Here is a 13,227-nt window from a genome sequence, read left to right on the forward strand (position 1 = left end):
GAGTGCATGTCCACAGATCCCTGAAGGGAGCAGGCTAGGTAGGTAAGGTGGTTAAGAAGTTAGATGGAATTCCAGATTTAGTTAATGAACTAAATTCACATTCACAAACTGCCGTGACAGGATATGAACTCGCCTCTCCAGATTTTTAGTCCTGGATTACGAATACAGCAACAGAACCTCTACGCTGCCATACATGTTGGAGAAGGAGGTGCCACTGAAACACCCACCAGCAACATTAATAAAACTAATCGGAGCTGATGTTTAAAGAGCGTCACGACCTGGCGGAGCACTCAACGAAATGCGGCACCAATTCACAGAGTATTTTCTCGGTGCCCTGTTATCACATCCTTAATAAATGCTATTTGAAGGCACAGCACGGGCCGATAGCGAGGCTGTGTGGTCGTGAGGCTCACATTACGGACTATGAACTCCAGGTAGGGGGAGGTCCTGTGGGAAGTAGGACAGTCGGAGTATGTTTGAGTTTGTGTATGTGTATTGGCACATGCAGCAGAGCTGGTCTCCAGTCGCCTTGGGTAATCCTTGCCACTGGACCAAGACCTTGCTCCGTCAAGGCCCGTGTGGTGGCTGGTGTGCAACGGCCACCCCACGTTAAAAGAACTCACGCACAGACATCTTCCACCGTTTAAAATGAGTTCATCGGTTACCTGAGTGTGGAAGCAAGTCGTGCTCGACCCTGAGGGACTGCCTGTGATGATGATGTTGGGGGCGGTTGGAGGGGGAGAGGAGATTGGGGCGGTAGGACTGCAGCGGGAGTTGCACACAATACCCGAAGATTTAAAGAGACAGTCAGTGCTGTTCCAATCTTTGAAAGAGGGATGATCCTGGGAATTCTGTGGCGATGAAATGTCGTGTCGACAGGGGAAGATGTATTGGAGCCGATGCTTTGAGAAGCAAGTGAAGCGAATCTAACGGCAGCATAAAGGCAAACTAACTCCATGTGAATGTAGACGAGGGACAAATTCACTACAGCTCTCGGAGGAGAGTTAGAAAACGGGTGATGTCTTACGGATGTTTAGCATAAGGCCTATGCTTTCGTACGCCTCAGTAAATACGTCGACTATGTCCTGGAGTTCAGTCTCTGGGCGGGCCACACCGCTCGCATGCCAGACACGAGACTCCCAAAGCAGGCGCTCTACTCGGAACTCCTACACGGCAGGCGAGCCCCAGGTGGGCAGAGGAAACGTTACAAGGACACCCTCAAAGCTTCACTGATAAAGTGCAACATCCCCACCGACACCTGGGAGTCCCTGGCCAAAGACTGCCCTAAGTGGAGGAAGTACATCCGGGAGGGCGCTGAGCACCTCGAGTCTCGTCGCTGAGGGCATGCAGAAACCAAGGGCAGGCAGCGGGAAGAGTCCCACCCTCCATTACCCTCAATTACTACCTGTCCCACCTGTGACAGGGACTGTGGCTCTCGTATTGGACTGTTCAGTCACCTGAGAACTCATTTTAAGAGTGGAAGCAAGTCTTCCTCGATTCCGAGGGACTGCCTATGATGATGATGATGACCAGGGCTTGAGTTGCGGGAGGCATTGGGGGGTGAGGTGCATGTCGAGCTACTCGTTTCCTCAGCGGGTTAATGCAGTAAATTGGATAGTGTAGGCTAAAGGGAGAGTTCTAACTGAGCAGCCGCCGTCAGCAGTGACCCTCTGGAGATCAGAGCTCGGGACACGATGGTTTGCCATAACCTTTGGAGACCTAAAACGACTTGCATTTCTATAGCGCCCTTCACAACCACCGAATGTTCCAAAGCGCTTTACAGCCAATGAATTACTTTTGCAGTGTAGTCACTGTTGTAATGTGGGAAACGCGGCAGCCAATTTGCGCACAGCAGGCTCCCACACACAGCTATGTGATAGTGACCAGATAACCTGTATTTTTTTCCTGTTAGCCCGTGTCCTAACTCGCACCAAATCCTGCTCACCCATCACCCCCTGTGCTCGCCGACCTACATTTTGTTCCCGGTAAATATCAAAATTCTCATCCTTGTTTACAAATCCCTCCATGGCTTCGCCCCTCCCTATCTCTGTAATCTCCTCCAGCCTCACAACCACCCCCCCCCCCCCGCCCCCCCCCGAAATGTCTTCATTAATCTAATTCTGCCCTCTTGAGCATCCCTGATTATAATCGCTCAACCATCGGTGGCCGTGCCTTCAGCTGCCTAGGCCCCAAACTCTGGAACTCCCTCCGTTCTACAGGTATATAAAAAGGAAATGAGTGGTTAAAGTAAAGGTTGGTCCCTTAGAGGATGAGACTGGGGAATTAATAATGGGTAACAGGGAAATGGTAGAGACTTTGAACAAATATATTGTATCGGTTTTCACGGTAGAAGACACTAAAAGCAACCCAATAGTGGATAATCAAGGGGCTATTAGGGAGAGGGGGGAGGAGAATTGAAAACAATCACTATCACTAAAGAAAAAGTGCTGGGCAAACTAATGGGACTAAAGGTGGACTAGTCCCCTGGACCCGATGACCAGCATCCTAGGGTCTTAAAAGAATTGGCTGCAGAGATAATGGATGCATTGGTTGTAATCTTCCAAAATTTCCTGGATTCTGGAGAGGTCCCAGCAGATTGGAAAACCGCAAATAAATGTAGCACCCCTATTTAAGAAAGGAGGGAGACAAAAAGCAGGAAACTATAGACCAGTTAGCCTAACATCCGTTGTTGGGAAAATTCTGGAGTCCATTATTAAGGAAGCAGTAGCGGGACATTTGGAAAAGCATGATTCAATCAAGCAGAGTCAGCATGGTTTTATGAAAGGGAAGTCATGTTTGACAAATTTGCTGGAATTGAGGATGTAACGAACAGGGTGGATAAGAGGGAAACCAGTGGATGTGGTGTATTTGGATTTCCAGAAGGTGTTCGATAAGGTGCCACATGAAAGGTTACTACACAAGATAAGAGCTCACGGGGTTGGGGTAATATATTAGCATGGATAGAGGATTGGCTAACTAACAGAAAACAGAGAGTCGGGATAAATGGGTCATTTTCCAGTTGCCGAACAGTGACTAGTGGGATGCCGCAGGGATCAGTGCTGGGGCCTCAACTATTTACAATCAATGTTAATGACTGGGATGAAGGGACTGAATGTAATGTAGTCAAGTTTGCTGATGATACAAAGATGCGTGGGAAAGCAAGTTGTGAGAAGGACGCAAAGAATCTGCAAAGGTATATAGATAGGCTAAGTGAGTGGGAAAAAATTTGACAGATGGAGTATAAGGTGGGAAAATGTGATGTTATCCACTTTGGTTCGGTTAGTCAGTGGTATATCAGATGTGAATTGGTATGGTGCAAATGGAGAGAATGAGGGGCAGAGAATGGGTACTGATGGTATTGATCGGGTATTAAATAAGATCATAAGAAATAGGAGCAGGAGTAGGCCATTCGGCCCCTTGAGCCTGCTCCGCCATTCAATAAGATCATGGCTGATCTGATCATGGACTCAGCTCTACTTCCCTGTCCGCTCCCTATAACCCTTTACTCCTTGGTCATTTAAAAATCTGTCCATCTCCACCTTAAATATATTCAATGACTCAGCCTCCTCAGGGCAGAGAATTCCACAGATTTACAACCCTCTGAGAGAAGAAATTTCTCCTCATCTCAGTTTTAAATGGGCGGCCCCTTATTCTGAAACTATGCCCCCTAGTTCTAGATTCCCCCCACGAGGGGAAACATCCTCTCTCCATTCACCATGTCGAGACCCCTCATTATCTTATAAGTTTCAATAAGATCACCTCTCATTCTTCTGAACTCCAGTGAGTATAGGCTCAACCTATCTTCATAAGTCAACTCCCTCATCTCCGGAATCAACCTAGTGAACCTTCTCTGAACTGCCTCCAATGCAAGTATATCCCTCCTTAAATAAGCTGGTCACATCGAAGCAATCGCTTAATGAGCAGGAAAACTGAGCCCGGATCCGAGAGATCTTTAATAGTTGAAGAGTTTGGAGTATAATGTTGGAAAGTGTGAGGTTATGCACTTTGGCCGAATGGGCTCCTGTGTTATACTATTCTATGATTCTATACTTCCTTTATCCCACCATGCGTGGCCGTGACAGGGTAGATGCAGGGAGGATGTTTCCCCTGGCTGGAGAGTCTAGAACCAGAGGTCACAGTCTCAGAATAAGGGGACGGCCATTTAGGACTGAGATGAGGAGAAACTTCTTCACCCAGAGAGTGGTGAATCTTTGGAATTCTCTGCCCTAGAGGGCTGTGGAGGCTCAGTTGTCGAGTATATTCAAGACAGAGATCGATAGATTTTTGAATATTAAGGGAATCAACAGATATGGGGACAGTGCAGGAAACATAGAAACACAGAAATTAGGTGCAGGAGTAGGCCATTCAGCCCTTCGAGCCTGCACCGCCATTCAATAAGATCATGACTGATCATTCAACCTCATTACCCCTTTTCTGCTTTCTCTCCATACCCCTTGATCCCTTTGGCCGTAAGGGCCATATCTAACTCCCTTTTGAATATATCTAATGAACTGGCCTCAACAACTTTCTGCGGTAGGGAATTCCACAGATTCACCACTCTCTGAGTGAAGAAGTTTCTGCTCATCTCGGTCCTAAATGGCTTAACCCTTATTGACCCCTGGTTCAGGAACTCCCAAGCAACGGGAACATTCTTCCTGACTCTAACTTGTCCAATCCCGTCAGAACTTTATATGTTTCTATCCCATCTCATTCTTCTAAACTCCAGTGGATAAAAGCTCAGTTGATCCAGTCTTTCTTCATATGTCAGTCCTGCCAACCCGGGAATCAATCTGGTGAACCTTCGCTGTACTCCCGCAATAGCAAGAATGTCCTTCCTCAGATTAGGGGACCAAAACTGAACACAATATTCCAGGTGTGGCCTCACCAAGGCTCTGTACAACTGCAGTAAGACCTCCCTGCTCCTATACTCAAATCCCTAGGTCTGAATGCCAATATGCCATTTGCCTTCTTCACCGCCTGCTGTACCTGCATGTCAAACGTCAATGACTGATGTCCAATGACACCTAGGTCTCGTTGCACCTCCCCTTTTACCAATCTGTCACCATTCAGACAATATTCTGTCTTCCTGTTTTTGCCCCCAAAGTGGATAACGTCACATTTATCCACATTATACTGCATCTGCCATGCATTTGCCCACTCACCTAATCTGTCCAAGTCACCCTGCAGTCTCTTAGCATCCTCCTCACAGCTCACACTGCCACCCAGCTTAGTGTCATCTGCAAATTTGGAGACATTACATTCAATTCCTTCATCTAAATCATTGATGTATATTGTAAATAGCTGGGGTCCCAGCACAGAGCCCTGCGGCACTCCACTAGTCACTGCCTGCCATTCTGAAAAGGACCCATTTATCCCGACTCTCTGCTTCCTGTCTGCCAACCAGTTTCTATCCACGGCAATACATTACCCCCAATACCAGGTGCTTTGATTTTGCACACCAATCTCCTGTGTGGGACCTTGTCAAAAGCCTTTTGAAAGTCCAAATACACCACGTCCACTGGTTCTCCCCTATCCACTCTACTAGTTATATCCTCAAAAAATTCTAGAAGATTTGTCAAGCATGATTTCCCTTTCATAAATCCATGCTGACTTGGACCGATTCTGTCACTGCTTTCCAAATGCGCTGCTATTTCATCTTTAATGATTGATTCCAACATTTTCCCCACTACTGATGTCAGGCTAACCGGTCTAAAATTCCCCGTTTTCTCTCTCCCTCCTTTTTTAAAAAGTGGTGTTACATTAGCTACCCTCCAGTCCATTGGAACTGATCCAGAGTCGATAGAATGTTGGAAAATAATCACCAATGCATCCACCATTTCTCGGGCCACTTCCTCAAGTACTCTGGGATGCAGACTACCAGGCCCTGGGGATTTATCGGCCTTCAATTCCATCAATTTCCCTAACGCAATTTCCCGCCTAATAAGGATTTCCTTCGGTTTCTCCTTTTCGCTACACCCTCGAACCTCTAGTATTTCCAGAAGGTTATTTGTATCTTCCTTCGTGAAGACAGATCCAAAGTATTTGTTCAATTGGTCTGCCATTTCTTTGTTCCCCATTATAAATTCACCTGAATCTGACTGCAAGGGACCTACTTTGGTCTTCACTAATCTTTTTCTCTTCACATATCTACACAAGCTTTTGCAGTCAGTTTTTATGTTCCCTGCAAGCTTCCTCTCATACTTTATTTCCCCCCTCCTAATTAGACCCTTTGCCCTCCTCTGCTGAATTCTAAATTTCTCCCAGTCCTCAGGTTTTTTTCTGGCCAATTTATATGCCCCTTCCTTGGATTTAACACTATCCCTAATTTCCCTTGTTAGCCACGGTTGAGCCACCTTCCCCTTTTTATTTTTACTCCAGACAGGGATGTACGATTGTTGGAAGTTCATCCATGTAATCTATAAATGTCTGCCACTGCCTATCCACTGTCAACCCTTTAAGTATCATTTGCCAGTCTATCCTAGCCAATTCAAGTCTCATACCATCGAAGTTACCTTTCCTTAAGTTCAGGACCCTAGTCTCTGAATTAACACTGTCACTCTCCATCTTAATGAAGAATTCTACCATATTATGGTTACTCTACCCCAGGGGGCTTCACACAAGATTGCTAATTAGTCCTTTCTCATTACACAACACCTAGCTCTCTAGTTGGTTCCTCGACATATTGGTCAAGAAAGCCATCCCTAATACACTCCAGGAAATCCTCCTCCACTGCATTGCTACCAACTTGGTTAACCCAATCAAGATGTAGATTAAAGTCGCTCATGATAACTGCTGTACCTTTATTGCACGCATCCCTAATTTCTTGTTTAATGCTGTCCCCAAACTCACTACTACTGTTTCGTGGTCTGTACACAACTCCCACTAGCGTTTTCTGCCCTTTGGTATTCCGTAGCTCCACCCATACCGATTCCACATCATCCAGGCTAATGTCCCTCCTTACTATTGCATTAATTTCCTCTTTAACCAGCAATGCCACCCCGCCTCCTTTTCCTTTCATGTCTATCCTTCCTAAATGTTAAATACCACTGGATGTTGAGGTCCCAGCCTTGGTTACCCTGGAGCCATGTCTCCATAATCCCAATTATATCATAATCGTTAATAGCTGCCTGCGCAGTTAATTCATCCACTTTATTACGAATACGCCTCGCATTGAGGCACAGAGCCTTCAGGCTTGTCTTTGTAACACTCTTTGTCCCTTTAGAACTTTGCTGTAATGTGGCCCTTTTTGATTTTTGCTTTGGGTTTCTCTGCCCTCCACTTTTACTATTCTCCTTTCTATCTTTTGCTTCTGCCCCCATTTTATTTCCCTCTGTCTCCCTGCAAAGGTTCCCATCCCCCTGCAATATTAGTTTAACCCCGCCCCAACAGCACTAGCAAACACTCCCCCTAGGACATTGGTTCTGGCCCTGCCCAGGTTTGTACTGGTCCCACTTCCCCCAGGAATGTCCCAGGAATTTGAATCCCTCCCTCTTGCACCACTCCTCAAGCCACGTCTATTCTGCTATTTCTACTCTGACTAGCACGTGGCACTAGTAGCAATCCTGAGATTACTACCTTTGAGGTCCTACTTTTTAATTTAACCCCTAGCTCCCTGAATTCAGCTTGTAGGACCTCATCCCGTTTTTTACCTATATCGATGGTACCTGTATGCACCATGATCTGCGGTAGAAGATCAGCCATAATCTTATCGAATGGCGGAGCAGGCTTGAGGGGCCAAATTGTCGACTCCTGCTCCTATTTCCTCATGTTCTTATTGAATCTTTTTCCGCCAGCTTATCAGGCAGTGCATTCCAAATCCTAACCACTCACTGCATAAAAATGTTTTTCCCCATCTCCCCTCAGATTCTTTTGCCAATCACCTTAAATCTGTGCCATCTGGTTATCGAGCCTTCAGCCATTGCAACCACTTTCTCTCTATTTACTCTTATCTAAATCCCTCATTGGCCATCTCGGCTCCAAGCAGAACACCTCCAGCTTCACCAGTCTATCTACATAACTATAATTCCTCATCCCTGGAACCATTCTGGTAAATTTCTTCTGTTTCCTCTCCGAATCCTTGACATCCTTCCTAAAGTGTGGTGCCCAGAATTAGACACAACATAAGAAATAGGGTCAGGAGTCGGCCATACGGCCCCTCGAGACTGCTGCACCATTCAATAAGATCATGGCTGATCCGATCATGTACTCAGATCCATTTCCCTGCCCACTCCCCATAACCCCTTATTCCCTTAACGGTTAAGAAACTGTCTATCTCTGTCTAAAATTTATTCAATGTCCCAGCTTCCACAGCTCTCTGAGGCAACGAATTCCACAGATTTACAACCCTCAGAGAAGAAATTTCTCCTCATCTCAGTTTTAAATAGGCGGCCCCTTATTCTAAGATTATGCCCCCTAGTTCTAGTCTCCCCTATCAGTCGAAACATCCTCCCTGCATCCACCTTGTAAAGCCCCCTCGTAATCTTAAAAGATCACCTCTCATTCTTCTGAATTCCAATGAGTAGAGGCCCAACCTACTCAACCTTTCCTCATAAGTCAACCCCCTCATCTCCGGAATCAACCGAGTGAACCTTCTCTGAACAGCCTCCAAAGCAAGTATATCCTTTCCTAAATATGGAAATCAAAACTGCACGCAGTACTCCAGGTGTGGCCTCACCAATACCCTGTACAACTGTAGCAGAATTTCCCTGCTTTTATACTCCATTCCCTTTGCAATAAAAGCCAAGATACCATTGGCCTTCCTGATCACTTGCTGTACCTGCATACTATCCTTTTGTGTTTCATGCACAAGTACCCCCAGGTCCCGCTGTACTGCAGCACTTTGCAATTTTTCTCTATTTAAATAATAACTTACTCATTGATTTTTTTCTGCCAAAGTGCATGACCTCACACTTTCCAACATTATACTCCATCTGCCAAATTTTTGTCCACTCACTTAGCCTGTCTCTGTCCTTTTGCAGGTTTTTTGTGTCCTCCTCACACATTGCTTTTCCTCCCACCTTTGTATCGTCAGCAAAATTGGCTACGTTACACTCGGTCCCTTCTTCCAAGTCGTTAATATAGATTATAAATAGTTGGGGTCCCAGCACTGATCCCTGCGACACCCCACTAGTTACTGGTTGCCAACCTGAGAATGAACCATTTATCCCGACTCTCTGTTCTCTGTAGTTAGGCAACCCTCTATCCATGCTAATATATTACCCCCAACCCCATGAACTTTTATCTTGTGCAGTAACCTTTTATGTGGCACTTTGTCAAATGCCTTCTGGAAATCCAAATACACCACATCCACTGGTTCCCCTTTATCTACCCTTCTCGTTGCAGCCTCAAAGAACTCCAGCAAATTTGTCAAACATGACTTCCACTTCATAAATCCATGCTGACTCTGCCTGACCGAATTTTGCTTTTCCAAATGTCCTGCTACTGCTTTTTTAATAATAGACTCCAACATTTTGCCAACCACAGATGTCAGGCTAACTGGTCTATACTGGAGGAAATACAAGCCTTGTCTATCAACGCTGTCCTCATAACTGAACCCATTTTAAGCGCCCTACTCCTCCCTCAGCAGTTCTCCCGATGAAGCACTTTAGGACATTTTGCATTGCTAATGTATGTAGGCTGCTCAAAACCATCTCACATCAGATTGGAGACATCTTGTCCCAACCGTCTAGCCCAGACTACATCTGGCGACAAAAGCTAAAAGGAAGCATTTAAAAGGCATTTAAAATGTTGCTGTGGGTTAGGTGTTTCACTACTAGGTTTGTAGGCTGGAAGTAAACTTAGCCAGCAAGCTGCTAGATTGTTGTGTAAAAATCTAACTGGATCTCCAGGAAGCCTTCAAGGAGGGGAAGCTATCCTCATCCAGGCTTTTTCATTCCTGGGATGTTGGCGTCGTTGGCAAGGCCGGCATTTATTGCTCATCCCTAATTGCCCCTTGAGAAGGTGGTGATGAGCCGCCTTCTTGAACTGCTGCAGTCCGTGTGGTGAAGGTGCTCCCACAATGCTGTTAGGGAGGGAGTTCCAGGATTTTGACCCAGCGACAATGAAGGAACGGCAATAGATATGCACGCACGCGCGCACGCATGTGTGCACACACACTCGCGCACGCGCACACACTCTCTCTCACACACACTCTCACTCACACACACACTCTCACTCTCTCACACACACACACTCACAAACACACACATACACACTCACACACACACACACACACAGACACACACACACACACTCACATACACACACACACTCACACACACACATACACACTCACACACACACACACACACTCACACACACACACACACACTCACACACACACACACACACTCACAAACACACACATACACACACATACACACTCACACACACACTCTCACTCTCTCACACACACTCTCACTCTCTCACACACACTCTCACTCTCACACTCTCACACTCTCACACACACACACACACACACACACACTCTCACACTCTCACACTCTCACACACACACACACACACACACACACACAAGCACCTGCATTTATACGGCACCTTTAAATAAGTGAAACGTCGCAGGGTGTTTCACAGGGAGTGTTACAAAACCCTCACGAAGAGTGAAGGTGTGGATGGGGCATGAAGCTATGGTTCGTGTACCCCAGCACAGGTCAGCACCCTGGGGACAGGAGAGGGCTGGAGAGAGGCAAGAGAGAGAGAGTCGATCCTTTGCAGGAACGTCCATGGGGCAGGAAGGAAGGAAGGATGCGGACACTGACAGCCTGGGAATCAGCGTGAGTCAGATTAGCAGGGATGAGGGAGTGCAGAGCGCCCATCTGTGCTCAACGCTGCCCGTCGCCTCACTCCCACTGTCCCGAACAGCCGCTCTCTCACTCTCCCTGCTCAGCAGACCCCAGGAGGGGGAAAGGGCAGAGAGAGCCCCCTGCCTTCAGTCCCCGACGGCCCGGGGTTGGGGGCTGAGCAGGGACCGCGCAGCACAGCAAGGTGTCATCCCTCCTGTATCCCTGGCCGCCAGCCAAGGACAGAAGGCAGCGCATTGGGGGCCTGGGCTCCACCGAAGAGGCGTGCAGGGAGTTGATTGAATTAGATGGAAGAATATCGTCTCGCAAGCTTTTCAACTGCATACATTCTCTGGGAATAAGGAAAAGAGTCGATGAACGCAAGTCGTTTTATTCTCTTTTCAAAAATGACAGTCTCACAGGCTCCGAGAGCCCCAGTGGTGGGGGACAGTGAGTGACCACGGGCTATTCGCCCGTAATGACCATCACAGGCATGCTGGATCCTCCCCTCACCCAGACTCACACACACACACATGCATACACACGCATTTACACACACACATGTACACACACGCATGTATACACACATGTACATGCACGCATGCACACACACACATGTACACACACATGCACACACACATGCACAAATACGTGCACACACGCATGCATGTACACACATACATGTACACACACATCTACACACATGCATGTACACATACATGTACACACGTGTACACAATGAGCACACGAGCACACACACATACACATACATTTACACGCACATGTGCACACACGTGCACACACACACATACACATGCATACACATGCACATGCACTCATACACACATTTACACAGTGCACACACACATGTATATACACATGTACACACACGTGCACTCACATACACACATTTACACACATGTATATACACACATGTACACACACGCATACACACATGCATGCATACACACACACGTATATAGACACATGTACACACATGTACACACACATTTACATACGCACACATATGCACACGTGTGCACATACACATACACACATGTACACACACATGTACACACATGTATAGACACACACATGTATACACACACATGTACACACACACATGTACACATATACACACTCACACACACGTTGTGAAGCACTTTAGGATGTCTTGAGCTGGTGAAAGGTGCTATATAAGTGCAAGTCTTTTCTTTCAATAAAAGAGTGTGCCTTTGTTTGCAAGTCACAAGAGCCAAAAAATCTGAATCATTCAATCTCACTGTTATTTAAATACTTGTCCCTATGGTGAAATCAGGATTTTAGCTAAAGGGGATTACTCCTTAGTGTTTGGGTATATTATATGTGCACAATTCCCAGTCCAGACACTCCGACATCCCAAACCCCAACCCTGCTCCCGCACTTACACCACAGCAACCAATTTGCGCACAGCAAGCTCCCACAAACAGCAATGTGATAATGACCAGATAATCTGTTTTTTTTGTTATGTTGATTGAGGGATAAATATTGGCCCAGGACACCAGAAATAGCTCCCCTGCTCTTCTTCGAAATAGTGGCCATGGGATCTTTTACGTCCACTTGAGAGAGCAGACGGGGCACTCGGTTTAACGTCTCATCCGAAAGACGGCACCTCAGTACTGCACTGGGAGTGTCAGCCTAGATTTTGAGACTCGAACCCACAACCTTCTGACTCTGAGTCGAGAGAGAGAGCTCAGAGAGAGCTGAGCCACAGCTGACAACGTCTTATTCCACAATTGGCCTCATCAGGCCAGGTGGAGGGGCAGGGCGGGGAGGGAGGGGGGAAAGGGAGGGGAGGGGAGGAAGGAGGTGGGGAGGGAGCGAAGGGGGAGGGAGAGTTGGGGCGGGAGGGAGAGGAAGGGAGAAAGGAAGTGGGGAGGGAGGGGAGGGAGGAGGGAGAGAGGTGGGGAGGGGAGGGGAGGGGAGGAAGAAGGGGGAGGGGAGGGAGGGAGAGGGGGGGAGGGGAGAGGGAGATGTGGGAGAGAGATGGGGAGGGGAGGGAGGGGAGAGAGGGGACGGAGTGGGAGAGGGAGGAGGGAAGGAGAGGGAGGGAGGGGAGGGGAGGGAGAAGGGATGTGAGTGAGGTGGGGAGGGAGGAAGGAGGTGGAGAGGGAGGGGAGGGAGAGGAGGGAGAGGAGGGGAGGGAGAGGTGGGGATGGAGGGGAGTGAGGGGAGGGGAGGGAGAGGTGTGGAGGGAGGGAAGAGGTGGAGAGGGAGGGGAGTGAGAGGTGAGGTGAGGTGGGGGCTGAAAATCAATAAACACAAACCCTGCAGCCCAGACGGTGCGGTTCGGAGCGATACAGGGGTCCCGCCGACAGAGGGAATGGACAATGAATAGTTCGGGGAGCGACGGATGGAGACAGTGTGAAGGATCAAAGGGTATTCCACT

General features: G+C 47.5%; 1 protein-coding gene across 11 annotated transcripts in view; it reads right to left on the reverse strand.

Annotated features, from left to right (window-relative positions):
* Positions 1-13,227, reverse strand: part of tmem198ab (transmembrane protein 198ab) — a 235,954-nt gene that overhangs the window by 219,909 nt on the left and 2,818 nt on the right. The gene's annotated exons all lie outside the window — the stretch shown is intronic.

Source organism: Pristiophorus japonicus, chromosome 3 (assembly GCF_044704955.1).
Source record: "Pristiophorus japonicus isolate sPriJap1 chromosome 3, sPriJap1.hap1, whole genome shotgun sequence".
NCBI lineage: Eukaryota > Metazoa > Chordata > Chondrichthyes > Pristiophoridae > Pristiophorus > Pristiophorus japonicus.